At 40.7% G+C, this 23,478-nt stretch overlaps 1 protein-coding gene and 2 long non-coding RNA genes across 3 annotated transcripts in view; 1 reads left to right on the top strand and 2 right to left on the bottom strand.

Moving 5' to 3' along the window:
• The window catches only part of LOC113016964 (NACHT, LRR and PYD domains-containing protein 12-like), a 184,310-nt gene that overhangs the window by 104,854 nt on the left and 55,978 nt on the right, over window positions 1-23,478 (bottom strand). The window lies entirely within an intron of this gene.
• Window positions 8,873-9,732, top strand: LOC113016969 (uncharacterized). Its single transcript, XR_003271339.1, has 2 exons — window positions 8,873-9,009; window positions 9,152-9,732. It is a non-coding gene; the product is annotated as an uncharacterized LOC113016969 (long non-coding RNA).
• On the bottom strand, window positions 16,510-18,064 carry LOC113016970 (uncharacterized). The gene is made up of 3 exons (XR_003271340.1): window positions 18,033-18,064; window positions 17,549-17,606; window positions 16,510-16,992 (listed from the first exon to the last, which is right to left on the bottom strand). It is a non-coding gene; the product is annotated as an uncharacterized LOC113016970 (long non-coding RNA).

Raw genomic sequence — 23,478 nt, 5'->3', positions numbered from 1 at the left:
GGTATAGTAATCATCCACAACTATTTTCAGTTGCAGATGATAAAGGATTCAGAAAGTTTATTCATGCAGGTCCATATGACAGAGAATGTGCATGTTCTTTTTGTTTTCATATTTTAATTTATATTTAATTGTGTTGTGGTTTGCAGTGTTTTGTGTTGTTTCACTTTAAATTTGTTTAAAAGGAAAAAGCTGAAAATTTAAATAGTTAAAAGTTGAAATGTGAATAGTTGATTTTTGTATTATATGATTTATTTATTACATTTTATGTGGAGTGAATAAATAAAAGTATATTGATGGTGGCCCCTAGAGACAAAGCACATACAAACTTCAAATCACGTACAAACTCCAAAACACGTAAAAACTCCAAAACATGTAAAAACACGTACAAACTCAGAAGCACGTAAAAACTCAAAACACGTACAAAAGACAACAGAAGTGCTCCAGGATGCTGGGTGCAGTGTTGAGCTTTTGTTACCTAGTGGCTACACAAGCCAGCAAGTACCAATGACCGGATTTGGTGTGTGGTAGTAACAGGTAAATGAAAATGTTTTTTAATTATTTGAATATATATGAGTGCCTATGTATAAATACACAAACAATTTCAATTGTGTAATTTAACACTAGGAAGGCCCAGGCTTCTACCTTTCTACCTTTAAAACCCGGAGAGCAGCCAAATGGCTGGTAGGCTTTTAGCTAAGCTTTAGCTTCAGGCAAGTGGAAGCTAAATTGGCTAGTCATTCATATGTAAATTGGGTTGTTACCTGGGAATTCTGGAGGGAGGGGAGTGGGGGTGTGTGGATGAGGGGGTGGGGGAGCTGCTAAAAGCGGTGAGCTTCCTTTTGTTTCATCTTGATGCATTCTCAATCATCCAGGGAAACAAATCTCCAAAAGTCACCAACTTGGAGTGTTTCAGTTTGCCATCTTAGGGAGAAATCAACACACATGGGTGTATGTCCTTTGTTGCTGAGATTTATTGATAAAAACAGTACAAAAAATCAACCATTTGTACACATTTTTACAAATAATTATAAAAAGTGAGTGAGTACATTTCAACATTTTCAGCAATCACTCACAATCCTGGCACTGCCATGGTATCTGTAGTCTGCATTTACCTTGGCTTGGCTTCCTGATCAATTGTCCACTACCAAAAGGAAGCCAAGCCCTGTGATCACACCTTGTTTTGTTGTAAAGGGTGGCAGGGCTTGGCTTCCTTTTGGTAGTGGAGCATTGATCAGTCGTCCATTGTGGCATCAATGTGATCACACCTTGTTTTGTTGTAAAGGGTGGCAGGGCTTGGCTTCCTTTTGGTAGTGGAGCATTGATCAGTCGTCCATTGTGGCATCAATGTGATCACACCTTGTTTTGTTGTAAAGGGTGGCAGGGCTTGGCTTCCTTTTGGTAGTGGAGCATTGATCAGTCGTCCATTGTGGCATCAATGTGATCACACCTTGTTTTGTTGTAAAGGGTGGCAGGGCTTGGCTTCCTTTTGGTAGTGGAGCATTGATCAGTCGTCCATTGTGGCATCAATGTGATCACACCTACAAAGTTACAAAGTTTTCAAAGAAGAACTCAAGCCACTTCTTCTATCTTGCTTCAACTGGACTCTGAATCAGGGAATAGCTCCACCATCATGGGGAGAAGCTATTATAACAATCTTACCCAAAGAAGGAAAAAACAAAGAATACTGCAAGAATTATAGACCCATTTGTATGTCTGTTTGTTATTTTCTTTACTGTATGTCCACAATGATAAAATAACCTAATAAAAATCAAAGTAAAAAAAAAAAAAAAAAGGTAGTGGAGCATTGATCAGTCGTCCATTGTGGCATCAATGTGATCACACCTTGTTTTGTTGTAAAGGGTGGCAGGGCTTGGCTTCCTTTTGGTAGTGGAGCATTGATCAGTCGTCCATTGTGGCATCAATGTGATCACACCTTGTTTTGTTGTAAAGGGTGGCAGGGCTTGGCTTCCTTTTGGTAGTGGAGCATTGATCAGTCGTCCATTGTGGCATCAATGTGATCACACCTTGTTTTGTTGTAAAGGGTGGCAGGGCTTGGCTTCCTTTTGGTAGTGGAGCATTGATCAGTCGTCCATTGTGGCATCAATGTGATCACACCTTGTTTTGTTGTAAAGGGTGGCAGGGCTTGGCTTCCTTTTGGTAGTGGAGCATTGATCAGGAAGCCAAGCCCTATATATATGATACAATCTCACTACACTTAGCCTAATCCTTCATTGCCCTGAAGAATTCTGTGGTGTACGGACCTCCTCTCCAAGGAAAGAAAATGCAGAGAAGACTCACCACTCAGCAGGCCTTGGAAATGATCCTGAGGGAAGTCGACCCTTGTGACTCGGATGGAGAAGACCTACAAGTTCAGCCGGATTCGGACTCAGAGCTGTCTGATCAGTCTTCCGGTTAGTTGCATTTCATGTTATTTCCTATTTCATTTCAAATAAGTAAGTGGATGTAGTTTGTAAGTAAGATATTTCAGACATTATTCTGATACAGAGGAGGAGATACTGGACCTTCCCATTGCTCACAATTTGAATTTGTTCACACTGCAGATGAGGAGACTGCTTCTGCACCTAAAAAGAGAGCTTGTTTGGGGACTGAGACAGCGAAAGATGGCACAGTGTGGCGTGAAGAACAGGTGGGGACCTGTCTCCCTTTCACCCCAATAGAAGCGTACGCTGCAGATGGAGAGCCAACGGCTAAGGCCAGGAGAAATATCACGAGTCGCCTTCGGAGCTTCCTGTGTTTCATCACTCTTGACATGCTTCGTAGCATTCAAGAATGGACTGTTCAACATGCACAGCAAACGGAGCATGTTCATTGGTTCATGGACCTCCCTGAACTAATGGCATTTATTGCAATTGTCATCTTGCGGGGGGTTACCAGGGTTCCATCTCTAAATGACTGCTGGTCAGCAAACCTGGGAAACCCACAGATAATTGGAACTATGGCACGAAACCGCTTCAAAGAAATCATGCAACACCTACGCTTTGATGACAAGTCCACCCGCAGTGATCGAGCAAAGACTGATAAGTTCGCTGCAATTTCCAGTTTGTGGGGATCATTTGTCACCAACTGCATCACGTGCTACAACCCTGGTCTACATATCACCGTTGATGAACAGCTTTTCCCATCAAAGACTCGGTGCAGTTTCCTGCAGTATATTGCAAGTAAGCCGGACAAGTTTGGGATCAAGTTTTGGGTGGCTTGCGACCTAAAATCCAAGTACATTTGCAATGTCTTCCCATATCTTGGCAAGGACCCCAGTCGTCCCACTGGGGAGAGACTTTCTGAAAATGTAGTAATGAGGCTGATGGAACCATTCCTAGACAAGGGCAGAAATGTTACCACGGACAATTTTTTCACATCGCTTTCACTTGCGCAAAAACTTCTTAGACGGAAAACCACCATCCTCGGCACAGTCAACAAGATTCGCAGGGAAATTCCTCAATCCACTAGACAGACAGATCGCAATGAATTCACCACTCAGGTATGTTGCAGGTCTTTTCTGGTTCTATGTTTATGTGTTTCATTGTGTGTAAAAGTGCTATGGAAATAACAATTTATCTTATTTCTTAGGTGTTTTCAACCTCTGCTGCCACGCTGACGGCGTATGCGGCCAAACGGAAGAAGACAGTCTATATTCTTAGCAGCATGCACGGCGTGGTTCAGACTGATAACACTACCAAAAGGAAGCCAAACACTGTCACCCTTTACAACAAAACAAAGTGTGGCGTGGATGTGATGGACCAGATGGTTCGGGAGTACACTGTCCGCAGAGGAACACGGCGCTGGCCAGTTGCCGTGTTTTATAACATGATTGACATGGCAGCACTGAATGCACATGTGCTGTATCAAGCATGCTCCGGGACGAAGGAAAGACGGGTGGACTTCCTGGTGGAGCTTGCAAGGGAGTTAGCTCACTCTCATGTAGCTGCGAAGAAGGCAAGAAAAGAACAGTTGCCTTTGACACAACCCTCCACACCGAGCCCTGGAAAAAGAGCCATGTGTCAGGTCAAACACAATTGCAAGAACAATCATGCCACTGTGCGATGTGTTCACTGCAACAGATACACATGTGGTAAATGCAGACTACAGATACCATGGCAGTGCCAGGATTGTGAGTGATTGCTGAAAATGTTGAAATGTACTCACTCACTTTTTATAATTATTTGTAAAAATGTGTACAAATGGTTGATTTTTTGTACTGTTTTTATCAATAAATCTCAGCAACAAAGGACATACACCCATGTGTGTTGATTTCTCCCTAAGATGGCAAACTGAAACACTCCAAGTTGGTGACTTTTGGAGATTTGTTTCCCTGGATGATTGAGAATGCATCAAGATGAAACAAAAGGAAGCTCACCGCTTTTAGCAGCTCCCCCACCCCCTCATCCACACACCCCCACTCCCCTCCCTCCAGAATTCCCAGGTAACAACCCAATTTACATATGAATGACTAGCCAATTTAGCTTCCACTTGCCTGAAGCTAAAGCTTAGCTAAAAGCCTACCAGCCATTTGGCTGCTCTCCGGGTTTTAAAGGTAGAAAAGCCAAATGGCTGGGCTCTGGGCCTTCCTAGTGTTAAGTGATCTAGTAGCTCTGCTTTGGAAGTTCAGTTAGAAATGTGTTTTGGAGTTTGTACGTGTTTTGTCTCTAGGGGCCACCGCATATATCTACCATAACCACTTTTTTTTACGTTAGTAATTCCTTTTGTGCATAATTTTATATTATTGTTAATAATAAATTAATTAAAGCAACAAAACAACCTGAAGAGCCGGTTTGGAGCCGAAAGAGCCGGTTCTCTAAAAAGAGCCGGAAATCCCATCACTACTCTGAACGGAGGATCAACACTTTCACTTTCACTGCTCCTCCCTAAACACAGAGGATGCTGGGACTTGTAGTTTTTACCTTGTGTGATATTTATGGCTGTGACACTAAATCACAGCATGAAAACTTCCTGCAAATATGTCACAGGCGATAAAAGTTTCACATTAAAGGTGAAGTTATTTTTCTGTCTCATGTTCAATAAACAGTGAGCTGGGAAAAGTGAAGAACAGACTTCAGACGTTCCCTGCAGAGTTTCTGCTGCTCGGTCGTCTGCATGTTGCTGAGACTGAGCTGATGATGAAGCTGTGATGGGTTTATGGCACGTTTGGTTGTGGAGAAGAGTTTTACTGTCGGTGCAGGTGAAATGATCAGAGGTTACAGCCTCTGGTTAAAGTGGAGGCAGCGATCAGGACAGCTGAGCAGCAGAGGTCTCGAGGGTCCTAAAGTGTAAAAGCATCAGTGTTAGTAACACAAAGATCACAGAATGGGATCATCCACACAACACTAACATCTAAATCCACGGCAGGAACTCTTCCAGTGTCCTGAAAAATCTGTGTGCACGATGCTGAGATTAAAATCTGTCTGCTCATCTTAATGCAATATTTACTAAAGTCTGGTAGAAGTTTTACTGATTTCCAGTCCACTTAGCAGACGTGTGGATAGGTGGTGGGTTGTAGAGCAGACTGAAAGCTTTAAGTTCATCCTCTGATTAAAAACTCAGACCCACAGATACAGGAAGTATAACCCTGGTGTAAGAAAGGAAACAGCAACACGGCAGCCATCTTTTTCCTCCCATGATGACCAGTGTCCCAGCAGAAGCTGGGGTTTGTTAGATCCTGTTCGATCCAGAGGAAACAGGCTAAAAGAGTCGATCAGGGGGGATCATGGTTTTATTATGTGCTCGTTATGATTGAAGCTCTGGTTGTGTGTTAGAGACAGAACCTGCAGATTCCTCCACTCTGCCTCCTCCTGTCATGGTCCTGGGTCGGTGACCCAGCGCTTTTAGTTTGTTATCATTTTCTAGATGATGATTGTTTAAGTTCTGTGTTATTTTCGATCTGCCTCTGAGTCTGCGTCTGTATCTGTCTGTCTATGGTGTCTCCCCATCTGTTTGTGAATCTGTCTGTTTAGTTCAATGTCTTGTCTGGTTCCATGTATCTGAGTTTCCTGTTTTATTGTGAAGGTCCGTGTCATATGTGAGTGTGATCAGTTTACGTTTCCCCTGTCCCGTCAGCCCAGATTTCTCCCAGCTGTGTTGCCCTCCTGTCTCTCATCCCCTGATTACTGGTGTGTGTATTTAAGCCCTGTGTGTTCTCCTGCCTGTTGCCGGTTCGTCTGTGTTCCTCTGTGTCAGTCTGTGTCAGTCTGTGTCAGTCTGTGTCAGTCTGTGTCAGTCTGTTACCCTGTGTTCCACGGTGTCCTGTTCCTCGTCTGCGTCTCTCTGCTATTCATCATCCGTTGTCATATGCTCCCAGGTCTGTTATTTTAGTTCTCCCAGTTTAGGTGTCTTTAGTTGTTTGTTATGCCCCACTGTTTGTTTGCCACTACACCTCTGTAAATAAAACCACCGGTATCTCATCCACTGCCTGCATCTTGGGTCCTCCTTCTATATCCACACGGCTCGCCTCGGCAGCCGTGACACCTCCTCTGCAGGAATCAGCCTCTTGGCTGGTTTTATTCACCAACGTGAATAAAATCATCAAACTAATCCAAGTTCATTGTGAAATGCCTGAAAATGGAGGAATAAATCTGTCAGTTACCGTATAAAGTTTGAGTTTGTCAGTGTTTTACACGGAGACGGTCGTCAGATGTTGAATGTTTAGCATGAATGTTCCACATCTGGAGAAACCTTCAAGATTAAAGCCAGTGAAAAGTGAAGAGTTTCTGCAGCAGCCGCACTTCCTGCAAATCTGTTCTTTCAAAATAAAGTGAAGAATCTAAAATTATATTCACGACAGGTTTAAAGGTGAAGGTGGTCACATGGTTTTAGTGGAATGCCTACATGGGCGCGTCTGAGTGATTTTGATTCAGATTCGTGCAGCGTGGAGCAGTAAACACTTGTTTTTGTTCATCTGGACTCATGAAGGATTCCAGTTAGCACATTTCCAGCCAATGAAACGTAACTACAGATGAAGACAAACACATTTAAGCTGCCTGACTCGAGTGTGGGTGCGTGTTCCCATTTTCAGGCTGTTTTAGTTTTCAGTTTAGAGGAACGCTGCAAACTCACAAAAACTTCTTTCTTGTGAGGTTTTGTTGTCAGACTGATAAAAGCAGCAGCAGCTGGTGTTTGATGAGCAGACGTGTGTTTCCTGTTCTGTAATAATCAGCTTGTTACCATCACATAATGAACTCAGCCGTGACCAATGAGGCCGTCCTTGTGCGGTTCTCTGGCGCTGATTCTGACTGTGACCTTCACCTCTGCAGGGTCGCCTCTGCTCGTGGCTGAGCTCGTGTTTGTCAGGCTGACAAAATAAAAGCTTCTTCATTTCTGTGGCTGAAGAGGAGTCTGCTCTTCTTCACCAACAGGAAGTGAAACATTTCTCACTGATTCTGAAATCTTCACTTGTCTCACAAACTCACAGTAACACACACACGGTTGTGTTTTCATATCCTTGTGGGGACATCTATTTGACATCATGCTCTCCTCAGCCTTTTACTCTAACCATTAAGACTGAATGCCTAACCCTGACCTGACTGTCCCTGACACTAAAACCACATTCTGAGACTCACAAATGTCTTCAAACTTGTGGGGACAGGCATTTTGGTCCCCACAAATATATTAAAATCTGTAACATAATGTTTGGAGTTTAGTCTGTTACTGTTACTATTTTTACCACTATTTTTCTTTTTGGCGCAACTGTAATCCACATAATTTCCTTAGGGATTAATAAAGTATTCTGATTCTGATTGTTTCAGGATGACCTGCCATTATCCAATCACACATCTGCTTACCTGTATCTTTGGCTCATTTCTCCTCCTCTTCTTTTCTAATTTTTCTAAACTGAGCACCTGATGGCTTTGAACTTTTCTTGTCCATCTTCCATTGGTTTTAATTTTGCACTCCAGTATGAACACAAAAGTTTCAGTGCTTCGTTTAAACTGTATGATACTTATACTGACCCAGGGTCAGTGTAAAATACAATCCTAGCTGTGTGAACAAAGCCTGGCTCCTTTAATCCTGCATGACAAACATCAGGATGCAGGTTATTATTACTCTTTCCTGCTGGCACACCTGTCACACCTGAGAGTCAGCTAGAAACTTACAGTGTAGTGTGCATCATGCAAAGACTGCCAGACTCTGTAATACTGCAAATGATCAGTGACTCAGGTTAACACTAAACTTTAAACGGCACCTCTGTGTCTCTGTGTGCTGAACATTTAGGATTGAGTCAGGCTGCATCAGCTGAAGCTGTTATTTGAATATATCAGTATTTTTTATTCAGGTGTGGGGAAAATACGTAAGACTGCAGTGAAGCGATGCACCAGATTAATCCCTGGCCAAAGGTATCGTACTTAAATCAGACTACTGATCCAGCCACATCAGCCTTTTGTGAGGTCTGTTTAAAGTAGACTAAAAGTGAACTGCAGGTTCCTGAGAGGTGGACTGTGAGCACAGAAACACATGTTCATACATACAGCTGCAGCAAACTTACATTAATTTTAAATAGATTTGTTACTCTGATGTCTGTCTCTGTGTTAGTCCTCTGACAGACTGGTGACCTGTCCAGGTGTGCTCTACCTATGACTACTGGGACAGGCTCTAGCCTCTGTAAAAGAAATGTTCTGTTATTCTCATTTAAAGTATTTAAGTGCTTATGCATATGCTTAGTTGTGACACTGTTACTGTTCAGTGAAAGTTTCTAAAACTAGATGAACTTACTTCAGCGTCAGCAGTTTGAGAAAACAACTCCCTTTACAGGTGCTGATAAGGCCAAGGGCACAAAACAGCTTAACCATTGATCCGTTAGGTTTCATAGCGAGACACGTGAAGTGTGGTAGGATCAGTTTGTAACTTCCTCCCTCTTCCTTGGAATGCATAAAGGAGGAGGAGCAGCATATCAGTCTTGGACTGTCTAACCTGCCGGAGCAGCACTGAATGACCACCACACACGAGCATGTTCCTGCAACATTCAGCATCTGATCCTTCATCTGTGTGCTTCTGCTTTTGGTAAGTAGAGTTACCCAACTCCAGTATTTCTAAACACATGCCATCCATTTCTAACGGCCTGGTTACTTCCTGTCAGTTACTTTAGAAACCATGTGGTCACCTGACCTAACACTGTTTCTTCTTCTTCCCCTTAATGTTCAAGTGTCACATGTCAAACAGCTGGAGAGGAAACTACACCAGTGTACTGGGATGTTTCACCAACACGTGCCAGATGCTGTTCCTTCATGGTGACATCACCAGAGACAGCCCCACCCACCTCAGGACCTCGCCATTGATCATGATGATTATAATGATGACAGCGAGCGGAACTAAGACTGTAAAAATCCACGACCAGAATGTTTCTTTCTAATTATGAATGAATACTGAGAGCCTCTTTCTGTGTTTTGTCTGTTTTGGGTTTTTACCTCATTTGTTACTAACAAAGTTCACAAACTCACACAGTTTACATTCTGTATGTTTCCATCTTTACCAGCCACACTCTAACTGCATTTAAGAAAATAATCCTTAGAAATCGTCGTTTTTCTCTTTTGTAATTGATGATAATTCAGTGAATATACTGCGCTGCTTCCTTCTATTGCTTTAAGTTTTTCAGTGTCCAGTTATTTTTTACTGCTGTTTGAATTCTCTGTATGTTTGACCCTGTAGTCTGTTTGATGGACTGCTCGTCTTCCTGTTTGTTACCGCCGCCTGTTTTTTAATAAAGATTTGGATTTCTGACTTCAACACAGCCTCTGCGTGTCCTCCCTTTGTGTCCTCTTCCTCTGTGAATGTGCTGCATGTGTCACAGATTCCTTTTATTAACAGCTTTCCCACAGTGAGTTGCATCAGCATTCATTCACAGCACATTTCAGAAGGATTCAGATTAATACAGTGATCTTACAGTCAGAATGATCCTGACAGAGTGCCACTGTAAATGATCTTTCATCAGGTCAATTTCAAAGTTCAGTATTTCAAAGCAGGAGTTATGAAGAATCATGCTGGCATTAGGACTAATAATATGTACTTACAAAGTCAAAGTTTTTTAATTATGCTAGAATATTGGAAGACAATCAACTTTTAGTGTTTTCCGCATATTAATTATTCTGAAATAGAGACGGTGACCCTAACTGTACAGAAGCACTAAACAACTGACAATCTAACAGACATCATTGGCCTGAGCCGTCATGCACAGTGAGTCTGATCCTTTGCTGTGAGAGTCTGACAAGCATGTTTCTGGTCAGTTTGGAAGAAATAATATCACAATGTTGATCTTTTTTCCAATATTCCTTCTCTTTTACAACATAAACTGTGATCAAAGCTACTTATGTTCACAGCATGTAATAATACTGACAGTCCAGGGCATTGTGGTCTGTTGAGCTAGGGTTAGGGTTAGGGTTAGCAATTCAGACATATGTAATCAATATTAAACGTCTCTGATGTGGGCCACTGTGTTGGGAAATCCATACCAGGCTGGAAGGAGTCAAGGTAGGTGAGCATCCACGAGAAGACAGCAGATGCATCCTACTAATACTGACAGGACCAGGAGACTCCAGAAACCCAGCATCTTCTCTTCAGTGCCATCCTCTCCTGTCACCCTCTCTGCCCGCAGCTCTTTGAGTATGGGGTAGATAAGGGCGCAGAGAAACCCTTATTACTAATTTGTATTATAATTCAGTTTTCATGAAATATTTATATTCAGTATTGGTCCTTTTATATTAATAACCACGTATCCACCCAGGCTCATGGTGGGGCAGGGCTCTGTCCTGGGATGCTTGAGTACAAGGTAATGTACACCTGACCAGGTATCCAGTCTGTCAGAATTGTTTTCAATATTTGGTTCAAAAACATGAGTGACAACAAAAATCCAACTAGGATTCTTGCATATGATGAATGAAGTCTGTCTTTGACTGTATTGTCCAGCTGATCCATCAAACCCCCAGCAGGTGAACCTTATTCATGACATAACACGGCAACAATGTAAAAAATGAAACAGCAACAGTCTAAATGTAAAGTGCATTCTAAACTCCTCTTCAATAAATCATATGCAAAGAGTCATTCAGGACTGTAAAACGTGAACTACAGAACCCAGAGTCTTCATCATTAAATCTCTGGTTGCTTCATTTTTCTATCCTATATCAGATACTTTAAGGTTAGGTTAGGTAAACTTGCATTCTCATGGTGAGGCAAAGTGCTTTATGTGTGTGTGTGCGTGTCATGAACGGCTATAAAAGGCCTATAATTAAAGAACAAAGTGGGGTTTGAGTTCGAGTTGCGGCAGACTGTCACTACTTGTAAGTGGAACGCAGCCTTCCTGTGGCGGACAGCTAATAACAGGAATCGGACGCGGTCCACCCAAGTCCACAGCAACCACCATAGCAACCGCCTAGCATGACCTTAAAAACACATTCTGTCTTCATAACCCTCAGGCCTTGTTCAAAAACACCACCCTTTCAGCTTGTTCATGGCCACAAGTGGCCACCTACAGATTAGGTCTGTAATTTTTTATTATTTTTGTTTTTTTGCCATTTTTTTTTCCATAAAGCTTTTAAGTAACTTCAGTTCTTTCCATAAATATAAAATAATTATTACTTTTTACACCAGTTTGTTTGTCCACTGCACCAGCTGGACGACAACCTCAAATCTCACAATTTTATATAATTGCATTGCTACTGAAATTTCTTGTATTATTAATAGTAGAGTCTGGGGCATGTAATTGATTCACATCAACATTGATTATAATGCATTGTTATTTTAGTGCAGAGAGAGCAAAAACATAAAAAAACCCTTTCAGCTTGTTCGTGGCCAAAAGTGGCCACCCCTTGTTTACATTTACAAAATGCTATAAAATTATTATATATTAAGAAAAATGTCCAGTTTTTTTTACATGATTTTTTAGATTAGCATCAGGGCTGTTCATCAAAATCAAAATTTCATTAAAATTCTGAAATTTAACCCTTTAAATACCAGTTAGAACACATAATCATAACAACTCATAAATAGAGAAAATCATAAAATCCCAGTTTTTTTTCTAAATAATACATGCCATCTGATTTATTTGCTAACTACGATGAAGGTTAGATGCATAGTAATAATTAACACCATCAATGACATTTATGCAACATTGTTTTTTTCTGCAGTGGCAGAAAAACATAAAAAACCCCTTTCAGACTGTTCGTGGCCAAAAGTGGCCACCCCTTGTTTACATTTACAAAATGCTATAAATGTCCAGTTTTTTTACATGATTTTTTAGATTAGCATCAGGGCTGTTCATGAAAATCAAAATTTCAATCAAATTCATAATTTTAACCCTTTAAATACCAGTTAAATCACATAATTGTAATGATTTACATAGGGATAAAAGCATAAAATCCCCATTTTTTTCTAAATAATACATGCAAACTGATTTATTTTCTAACCATGATGAAGGTTAGATGCATAGCAATAATTAAAAGTATCAATGAGTTTTATGCATCTTTGTTTTTTTGTGCAGTGAGAGAAAAACAAAAAAAAATCCCTCTCAGTTTGTTCGTGGCCAAAAATGGCCACCCCCTGTTTACATTTACAAAATGCTATAAAATTCATATATTAAAACATTTTTCTACTTTCATTGACTTGATTTTTTAAATTAGCACCGCTTCTAGTCATAAAAACCAAAATATAATTCAAATTATACTGATATTATACCCTTTGAATACCAGTCAGGTTATGTATTATTATAGTAAAAATAGTAATAAAGTTCACATGTTTTAGCATATAAATGGTGAAACCTAATATGTTTTTTATCATCATTGCAGGTCAGTAACAGTAACTGTCACAATGCTTTATTTTTACTTTATTTATTTATTTATTCTTTCTTTTTTTTGGGGGGGGGGGGGGGGGGAAGAGATGAATGGCCAAAAGCAATGTCACACATGGTGTGTTAGTGGCCAGTGAGGCAATTTAATGACCAAATAAAAGAGCTCAATATTGAGCCAGAGAATACGATCCGCGTCCTCAGCAAGGGAGCGATAATCCTTCGTACAGAAGCGGAGAGTTGGCGAGGCCGGCTCTCACCTTCAGATTATGAGACTGACACACTGCCTACTGCGCCAACGAGACGGCCGCCGGCAGCTGTCTGAGGAAAATGTGGGCGAAGAGGAATCCCCCGTCGTCCGGTCCGAGAAAGGATAGCATGTGCTCCATCAGTTCGAGAGCCGTACCACCACCCAGGCCTGAGAGGGAGAGGAGCTTCTCGGCTCGCTCTGCGTCGGTGAGGGCATAGCGCCGAAGAAGCAGCTCTTTAGGGGCGGCGTACTTCTCTCGGGTGGGTGGATCCCGGAGGAGCGTCAACGCACGACGGGTGGCTAGCGGGTCGAGAGAAGCCACCACATGGTGATATTTCGTGTCGTCAGCCGAGATGCCACGAAGGGCGAACTGGGCCTCCACGTGCACGAACCACGATGGGGGATCGTGAAGCCAAAAGTCCGACAGCTCGAGCGCCACAGCAAACGTAGCTGCAGCCGGAGGCAGAGGGCTGGCGGCTGCTGATGCATCCAGAGCGGAGTCGGCGCCACCAATGTGGAAGTAAACACAGACGACACGAGAGCTGTCGATAAACACTGCTCGTTTATTGCTCATCACCACAGAACTCAACACTTTCACTCCAAAACACAGCAACAACACTTCCTGAGAACTGGGTGTGAGTGGAGCCCTCCAGTGGTCTGGAGTGGAGTGAGTGGAGCCCTCCAATCATTGGGGGGGGGGGCTCCACCTCCATGCCCCCCAACCCCAATCCTCCCCCAGACGCCCTCTACAGGAAAGGGCAGAGCAGGTTGTACCTGCTGCGGAGACTCAGGTCGTTTGGAGTGGAGGGCCCACTCCTGAAGACCTTCTATGACTCTGTGGTGGCTTCTGCTATCTTTTATGGTGTGGTCTGCTGGGGCGGCAGCATCTCTGCTGGGGACAGGAAGAGACTGAACAGGGTGATCCGAAGGGCCTGCTCTGTTCTAGGATGCCCTCTGGACCCAGTGGAGGTGGTGAGTGACAGGAGAACGGCGGCTAAGCTGTCATCCCTGATGGACAATATCTCCCACCCCATGCAGCAGACTGTGACAGCACTGAGCAGCTCCTTCAGTGGCTGCGGCACCCACGGTGTGGGACGGAGAGATTTCGCAGGTCTTTCCTCCCCACTGCTGTCAGACTCCACAACAAAGACTTTAACTGAACAAACACACACATCCACACATGTGCAATAACACTAAGTGCAATAATCCTTTCTGGCATCGTTGTATTTTTACTCAGTTGTATATAGCATTCGTATTCTATTTTTATCTTATTGTATATTTTTATTCTATTTTATTCTACTGTATATAGTATATTATTTTATTCTATTCTGTACAGCTGTGTACTGTATTTATTCTTATTGTATTCTAATTTTTGCGTCATAACTTTTGCACTGTCCACTTCCTGCTGTGACAAAACAAATTTCCCACGTGTGGGACTAATAAAGGTTATCTTATCTTATCTTATCTTATCCCCCAAAGAAGAGGATTCGGGCACTGGCTAGAACTCATCAGTGGTGATGCAGCCAACCTCTTTGAAGATTGTCCCCTCATCTTCTGGAGAGCAGGTTTCTTCATCTTGGGCAGATGTATTTTCTTCAAGGACAGATGACTGCTGCTGTCCTTGCTCTCTGACCAGATCATATAGGCAGTGCTTGAAGCAGTGATGACCTTCTTGCCATATTGACAGAATACATTATCTGGAAGCTGTTAGGCTTACTTACAGCAGTAGCTCTGTCTGCACCTGCAGAAACTCCAGGACACGTTAACAAACAGTGTTTGTTGTTGTTTGCGCTCCAGCTGCAGCTGCAGGTTTGAACTCTGCAAAATGTCCTGTGATTGGGGTTTTTTTTGTTTTTGTTTTTATTTCTAGAGTTGATATTTTGGGTATGGTATCTTTTGATGAAAAATACAAGAGTAAAAGTGCTTTTAGCATGTGCTTCAAAGCTGAGTTTGACTGGGAACCTCAAAGCTCAATATCCTGCATCCACAGAAATTCACTGCAGCCTATGTAATGTTTGAATTTATTCCAGTCTATCTTGCAAATACATGTTTGTACTGCAATGTCATGCATAAACACAAACTATTAGATCCTTAAGATCAAACCTATGTTAAAATTGTTTCATTATTTTGGTCCATTGGAGTGTGGTAGGCCATCAAAGGCTGCTACTAGAAACTCAGAATATTACATGAAATTGCTTGCTTGGCCAAAAATGGGTAAATGATGTCATTTGGTAAAAAACATTAAAAACTACAATTTTCATGTGTTGACTTTAGAATGAAAGCAATTTTACCTAAATTGCATGATATAGTACTGTCAGTAACAAGGAATCAAAAAAGGTGGTTATAATGGGTTTCAATTGGCCACAAATGGCCACGATAGAACCAAGAGGAACTATTTAGTGTATAGTGAATATTATTGACATTATTAAGAAGCTGATGTTGAAAATTAAAAAATCTGACAAAAATACACACCTTTGGGAAGTTTCATTCCACTGGCATTAACAGAACAAAAATGGTTGAAAAACGAAAAGCAAAGTGGCCACAAATGGCCAGGATAGAGCCCTGAGGGAACAAAAATCCAACTAGGATTCTTGCATATGATGAATGAAGTCTGTCTTTGACTGTATTGTCCAGCTGATCCATCAAACCCCCAGCAGGTGAACCTTATTCATGACATAACACGGCAACAATGTAAAAAATGAAACAGCAACAGTCTAAATGTAAAGTGCATTCTAAACTGCTCTTCAATAAATCATATGCAAAGAGTCATTCAGGACTGTTAAACGTGAACTACAGAACCCAGAGTCTTCATCATTAAATCTCTGGTTGCTTCATTTTTCTATCCTATATCAGATACTTTAAGGTTAGGTTAGGTGAAGTTGCATTCTCATGGTGAGGCAAAGTGCTTTATGTGTGTGTGCGTGTCATGAACGGCTATAAAAGGCCTATAATTAAAGAACAAAGCGGGGTTTGAGTTCGAGTTGCGGCAGACTGTCACTACTTGTAAATGGAACGCAGCCTTCCTGTGGCGGACAGCTAATAACAGGAATCGGACGCGGTCCACCCAAGTCCACAGCAACCACCATAGCAACCGCCTAGCATGACCTTAAAAACATATTCTGTCTTCATAACGATCAAAAACATGAAATGATTTGCAAAGTGTGAAAGTGTTACAGCTGCAGAGAGCTATGGCGGTATCTATGGAAGCTGTTTACATAGCTAATAATATACGATGTAACCATGGAGACAGTCAGTCACTTGAGCTAGCGGTGCATGTTTACTACAGTGAATAAGGTGATTGAGTGCACAGCGTCCACACTCTGCAGGGGGTAAAGACATTACTTCAATATTGTTTTATATTGATGTATATTTGCCTTCTGTTGACCATCACCTCAGGTTCATCATCACAGTTTCAGCAGACAGATGCACACTGTCTAAACACATTCAAAAACTCATGTCTCAGAAATAAGCACAGCTGTTCATGTTTGTCATTAGAGTTTTATTTGTAAGAAAATTATGAACTTCATATTGTGCATTAAATAAAAGAACATTTCACAACTCTGAGTCAACAGAAACAGGAAACAGAAATGTCTCTAATGTAGACATGTACAGTGTAGTGTAAGCATTAAAAGATCATAAAGGAAACACTAACATTTATGTGAAACTAATTGTAATAAAAAAAATGAACAGGTGCTTTATAGATGTAAAAGAAAGAATCTGAAAACAACACTTTTTTGGTCTAAGTGATCAAAGTAGAAAACAGAACTGATGTTCAAGAACAAACCGTAGCTGCACTAATATTACATATCGTTGTACTGAACAGACATGTTGCTTTTAAAACCACATGCAGTGTGTGACCGTGACTGTTCACTGAGACCATGAACGCCACTTCGCTGAAGCCTTCGCCTTCTTCTTCTTCTTCTAAATTGGAAGCAGAAGGAGCACGAGCTGCTTTGATCTACTGAAAGGAAAAAGCAGAACATCTGAGCTGAAACCAGTCAGCTGAAATCATTAAGACAGGAACAAATTCAATGCAGTGTCTCACGTATCTTAGCCTGTTACAACTGTTGATTCAAGATAAATACGGTTAACACACAGTGTCAGGGAGCTCCAGTGTGGGAACTAGTGGCTTTAGGTTTGTAGTCATTTAACTTTCATCCATTCATTCATTTAATTCAGGAGGAAGAAATGCCAGGTTGGTGCAGGCTGGTTACATGCATTTGGTCCCATGCTGTCTTTAACTAAATGGCTTGGTTCACTTTATGGCTGGGCTGTATGTGGGGTTATATCATGTTATTTGGGCAGGAGTACCTGTCCCCTGTTAGACTTAGAAAGTTTCTCCATAAGTAGAGTTTCTAACTCTTCTAGCACATCTGTGGCTGACAGCTTTTTGGTGGCTCTTTTCTCTTTGTGCTGAACATCAACACTGAGATTTCTTAGACTGTAAGCTTTACTTTAGCACAACCACTTGTAGAAGCTGCCACTCCAAATGTCTTTTGATAACAAGAAAAAAATACCTTTTCAGTCCACGGCCTGAAGTTCTTCTCTGACATCTTCTGCCATCAGCTTTGTCTGCTGGTTTGAAGACAATAAACCACAAAAAAGATGATTTAGTCACTTTGTCTGCATCATGCAGCTCGAATGTGTCGTGTAACGATGTTGAATAGCCGTCGTTATCCCTCTGCTGTGTCAGTAGGATTGTACTGTACAGCATCTCATTGATATGTGAGGAATGCTAATGTAACACGATAACAGACTTACATCATTAAAACATAAAGGACAGGAGATATTTAGATATTTTTATATTTATATTACATTTTATAGCTGACGGATATTACTAAATAGATAGAATTTACTAAATAGCTGGATGAACATGAAAAATATGTCTATAATAACAAATGACCATGAGAGCCAGTAGAATTAATTCAACTGGACACTCGAAAGACGTCCTTAAATGCTCTTTAAGTGGCAGAACAAACGAACAAACACTTAATCGCTTACTTGAGATGAAATCTGCTCAGCTACTTTGAAAACAGCTTCTAACTGGTTCCTCCTTTAACAGGAGGTTTTTCAGACTGCATGTAGCTGTCCTCTCTGTCAGCTCACACATTTACATTCATGTCACACTTATTTCTGCTTTCCCATTTTATAATTATTACTTACATTTTGATTAGATACCTTCAGTTTGTAAATGATCAGATTACATAATTGGAATACAATGTATCCAATTCAGGGTTGCGGGAGGATGAAGCCTATCCCAGCTGATACAGGACAAAGACAGGCTGCCAGTTTATTGCAGGGCTAACACAATATGTGTAACAGAAAATCCACTTAAATGTTTGATATTTCTTATAATAAGCATAATTATGACTATTATTTAAAGGTTTCTTTATAAATACATTTTGATTTTTTATAACCTCTAAAATATAAACCTGAGCTGTTAAATTCTGACCTCTGACCTCACTGCAGCTCCTTCTTGGAAGTACGTCTGCTTCTTGTCTTCCCCCAGTGTTGACTGCCTGATATCAAGATATCACGTACTGTACCTGAGGAACAGAAAAGGACAAACACTTGCCTTCATTTAAGAAGTACATTCATACAGAGGTAATCTATGGAATCACACTAGTTCACCCTTTGGGAGAAATCAGTTCCTGTGAAACATTTCTGTATATGAACATCATGTGGAGAATGAATGAAATGAGTTCTTCAGGTGACTCAGCAGTCCCACACTGACAATTGAAATCTAGTTAAACTATTAAGCATATTTGCTCTTCTGAAATCTGTGTTAAACAACAACAAACATAAATTAGTAACAAAAATACAGCTGAGTAGAGGCTTTACAAACCACCAGCAGCCATAATGCTAAATTTTAATCTTCAAATGTTTCTGAGGCGTCTTCAACCTGCTTTTAACACATTAAAGTCCCACAGTCAGTGCAGCACTGGTGTCAAGCCAGCCTCCAATTCGAGACTTGCAGTCAAGCCAGCCTCCAGTTTGTTTTACGTTCCCTGTGTATTCAAAGTATTACGGGAATGGATGTGGAAACCGGATTTCAAAATAAAAGCCAACTTCGAGTGAATTAACAGATATGTTTTTTTTTGTTTTTTTTTCTTTTTTCTACTTTCTTTTCTTTCTATTTTTACTGCACTTTACATACGTCAACATGTCAAACTGTTTGCAATCTATCTAAAAAGAAACCAATTCAAAGCACGGGCATGGAGGACTTCCTGGAAAGTTAGCTGGGAATTTTTTGGCTTCAATTTCACACATATTTGAAGTGCTTTGAGGAAGTTGTGCATTTACTGTCTTTTAAGTAACTCACTCTTGGGATCCGCTTGAATGTATGCTAGTTTCTTTCCTAATTAAATCATGTGAATGTCACCTTGTGGCTTGGTATTCTCAGCAAAACCATGCAGGTAGGTGTTGTGGAAAGGACAGAGAGGAGCAGCATTATAAACAGTAGGTGCTGTAAAAGGTGGTGTTTGGCAGGTGAGTCAGTGGCTCCTAATATAGAGCCAAGTAGTAGTTGTGGGTGTTAAGTGTTGGAGGTGTGACTGGACTTTTTTTTGGTTTTTTTTTGCCTGTCCCGTTTGGCTCTTTTGCCATCAGAATTACTGTCTAAAGGCAAAGAAAGATGCCCAACGGATTTACTTTACCAAATTGACCATCCCAGCCTTGCCGTAATGGTCCATTTGATTCACCTTTTATTGTTTATTTTATTTTCACTTGCTGAATACGGGACAGACTTGACTGGGGGAAAGAAGGGGAGAAAGAAAGAGGGAAAGAGAAACAGCTGAGAAGAGGGACGGGGGAGAAGGGCAAAAAAACAAAAACCAACAGAATGGGCAGAAAAAGAAAAAAAATGCATCTAATTAACAATTAACAGATATGTTAAGAACATAATAACATATAATTTAGGCTTTTTTATTTTATTTTACAAACTCTAATGAACGATCTATATGACACAGCCTTGTACCCTAATTGTGCCCTGTCACTATCAAGGCCATCTTAGTTTGGATTTCAAAGTAAAAGCCCTGTGAATCTTCATTTTTGAACTACTCTTTCAATGACTTCATAATGCTCTGAAAAGCAAAAGTCGTATTTCCAAATACTATTTGAACTTTGTATCAACACTTTCCAACCGCAGTCTTTTTCACAGTGATACCATATCAATATCAAGTCAGTCTGATTTTGCTTTTCATAGTAATGGCCCTTTGAAATTGCCGATATTTGACTTAATCTTCTAACGATTCAAAATGCTCTAAAATGAAAATTTCTTGTTTCCACAGGGTAATTCCACTTTAGATCAACAGTATACAACCCCACAGTGATACCATATCAATATCAAGTAATTCTGATTTTGCTTTCAAAAATAAAAGCCCTTTCAAATTGTCCATAATTGACCTAACTTTTAGTGATTTCAAAATGCTCTAAAATGGAAAGTTCCTGTTTCCACAGGGTAATTCCACCTTAGAATTATTCTGAAATGTTTTTTTATTCTTTCTGTTACTCACATTTATGTTTTGATGTGCAATGGTGTTAGTTTGAATGACATCTCCAAGGCCCTTTAATTTATAATTGTCTTTTTGGTTTTTTCTTTTTACTTTGTTTGTCAAGTATTCACCACATTTAAAACCCACAAAAAAAAGACAATAGTTAACTTTAAAATTAGTACAGAGGTGGACAATAAACTCAGCTGTGGTGTCTTTCGTCTTATGCAGTCAGAGAGATTATTGAATGTTTGGGTGGATGTATTTTCCTCTGTGGTGGGTTACGATGTGCGCCCACCACCCAAGGCTCCGTGGGGCTTGGTGGTGGTGCTAATGTAGGCCCCCGTCCGGATGGGCCTTTGTGGCTTCCAGGGGTGCCTACTTGGGTCAGCGGGGGACCTGGCCCCACGAGAGAGTACTTTGCCTTCACTTCCCTCCCCTCCTCATCCCCACTCCATCACACCGCCACACATGCAGGGCTTTGGCGTACAGTTGTTTCACTGAGGTGGGTGTGAGACATTCCTGCTGTGTCCCCTTCCGACCACCTGTACCTCAATTTTATTCCACAATCTATACATCAACATCACTTGTGCTGGGCATGCTGAATGGCGTCCAAGGGATGGTCTGTGTATTCAACCTCTCCTAAGTTGCCGGTGCCCACGTCTCAATTTTAAATACATGTAGATGGTAATGTTTCTTGGCAGGGGCCGTGCTGACACCAATATTTATTCTCTACTGTTACTTATACTTATCTAGGTTGTGGATGTGATACTTGCTGTCGTATATTGTGTTATATTTTTGCTTGTTTTCTTTTCTGTTTTTTTCTTCCAGTAGGTAATCCAATGGAATTTACTGTCTTGTGTCACTGTGCCACATCCCCTCTGTTTTTCCCCATCTTTTGAACGTCTCTTGTCTAAGTCTTAATATTTCCTATCAACCACTTATGTGTATTCCTTTGATAATAACTGCAAATTTAAATTTTACAATAAAATGATTGAATAAATAGAGATATTTTAAAATTTTAATCAAGTGGAGCAATATTGCAAAGCCATAATGGTCCACTTGAAAAAAACAAAATCTGTTGGAGAGCCTATACCGCCCATTACTGGACATGCGAGCTTTGAGTGTCTGACTCTGTCGACATTCCAAAAGCTAGAGGTGAAAACATGTCATTTTGAACATAAAAGTCTTGTGCAGAAAAAATGCAGAAGAAGGAGAAGGGGTGAGTTCGTTTTTTAAGTATAAACTTTAAATATTAACTTTTAAAATTTGCTAACAAAGTAGTTCATCTCCAATTACATGTAATTGAGTAATCAAGTCTTGTAGCTAGGGATGGGTACCGGTGTCATAAACGGTAGTAACCAGACCGAAAAGCAGCGCACATTTCAGTGCTTTATTTCGGTGCTTTTTTTTCCTGAGCTGTGATACACTTCTAGCCAATCATTTTATGTTTCTGAGGATAGTAGGCGGGTCCAGGTACGTACGTTCTTTTAGAGCAGAGCTACAGATTAAAAATGCCCAAGACGAAGCGGTCAAAAATCTGGCTGTACTTCACAGCAAAATATGCAAACTCAGCAGCCTGCAACAAGTGCTTTAAGCTGATACTGTGATACTGTCAAAGGAGGTAACACCTCGAATCTGATGAAACACCTGGCGACGCATAGCGTTTTTTTTAAAAGCCGAGAAATGCGCCGTATTTGATAGCTTGCTGCGAGACCTCACACCGAGCGCATCTACTGCGGGTGTGGTGCCTGTTATCGGACCCGGATTTAGCAACATCCCCAAAAACCCAAAGAGTAGAGTCCTGGATCCTAGCCCTGCCAGTGTAGCAGAAATGATGAGGATGATGATGCAGCAGCAGCCGTTCTTCTCTGCGTGAGTAGCTTAATGTTGTTCCTGTGTAATTTACTTTGAGTAGGCTAACCACGTTATTAAATTAATGCACGTAAGGTGAACTAGCAAACATCATCATAGCTACATGCGGCTGTCTTCTTGTTTGATGGCAGATACTCCCTTCACCCTGGCCAAAAAGGCTAAAATGACCAAAGAAAAAGTGGAAAACAGCTAAACATGAGAGGTTTTTGGACAAAGTTTGTGTTTTTTCCATTGTTTAAGCACTGCTTCCAGCCAGGAGTGATACCATATATGCCCCATAGCTGTAGAAAAGGCTAACATTGTTATCTTTTTACAAAAAAACAGCTGAACATGAGTGGTTTTTGGACCAATTTTATGTTCTCCATTCTTTAAGCACCGGTTTGAGCACCGTTTGAGCACCGGCACCGTTTCAAAAGTACCGATTTGGCACCGGTATCGGATAAAACCTAAACGATACCCATCCCTACTTGTAGCCTAGCCTAAGATATTAGCTAGTTTATTTCTGATTGTAAAAATGTCTTTTTTCTTATGTGTAACACTTAAAATTACATTTATTTCACCATATTTTTTCGATAACAGGCTTCGCTATGAGCAAAAACAAAAAAAGATTTGCGCACAGGACTCAGGCAAAGTTGTAGCATACGGCAGAAATTAATTAACACGTGTTCTATAACAGGCACATCTGTTGCTAACAGGCAATGGCTTTTTAACATCAAGTGCTGCACATTTTCTTCAGGGGCATTGCATTTCACAAAAACATGTTCAAATAGTACTTGAATAGAAACAAAGTTGATAGTTTTGTAATTAGTGGCACCGATTTAAAATTGTTCTCAATTCATTGAGAATATTATACATATTCTTTATAAAATGTTATGATTTCAATGATATAAATGACAATGTAATGATTTCTTTTTTACACTTAGAGTCTACCGCTTCTGCTTATTTGGGGTATGTATTTTTTTCTTCTTTTCTTTCATATACATTTTCCATGAAAAATAAAACTGAAAATGCTATATCTTCTGTTTTAGAACAAAAATAAAACGATTACAATCAATGAAATTATTGAAACTGTGGAACAGCTG

Source organism: Astatotilapia calliptera, chromosome 23 (genome assembly GCF_900246225.1).
Source record: "Astatotilapia calliptera chromosome 23, fAstCal1.2, whole genome shotgun sequence".
Lineage (NCBI taxonomy): Eukaryota > Metazoa > Chordata > Actinopteri > Cichliformes > Cichlidae > Astatotilapia > Astatotilapia calliptera.
Note: the sequence above shows the minus strand (reverse complement) of the source record. Positions and strands in the feature narration are given on the sequence as shown.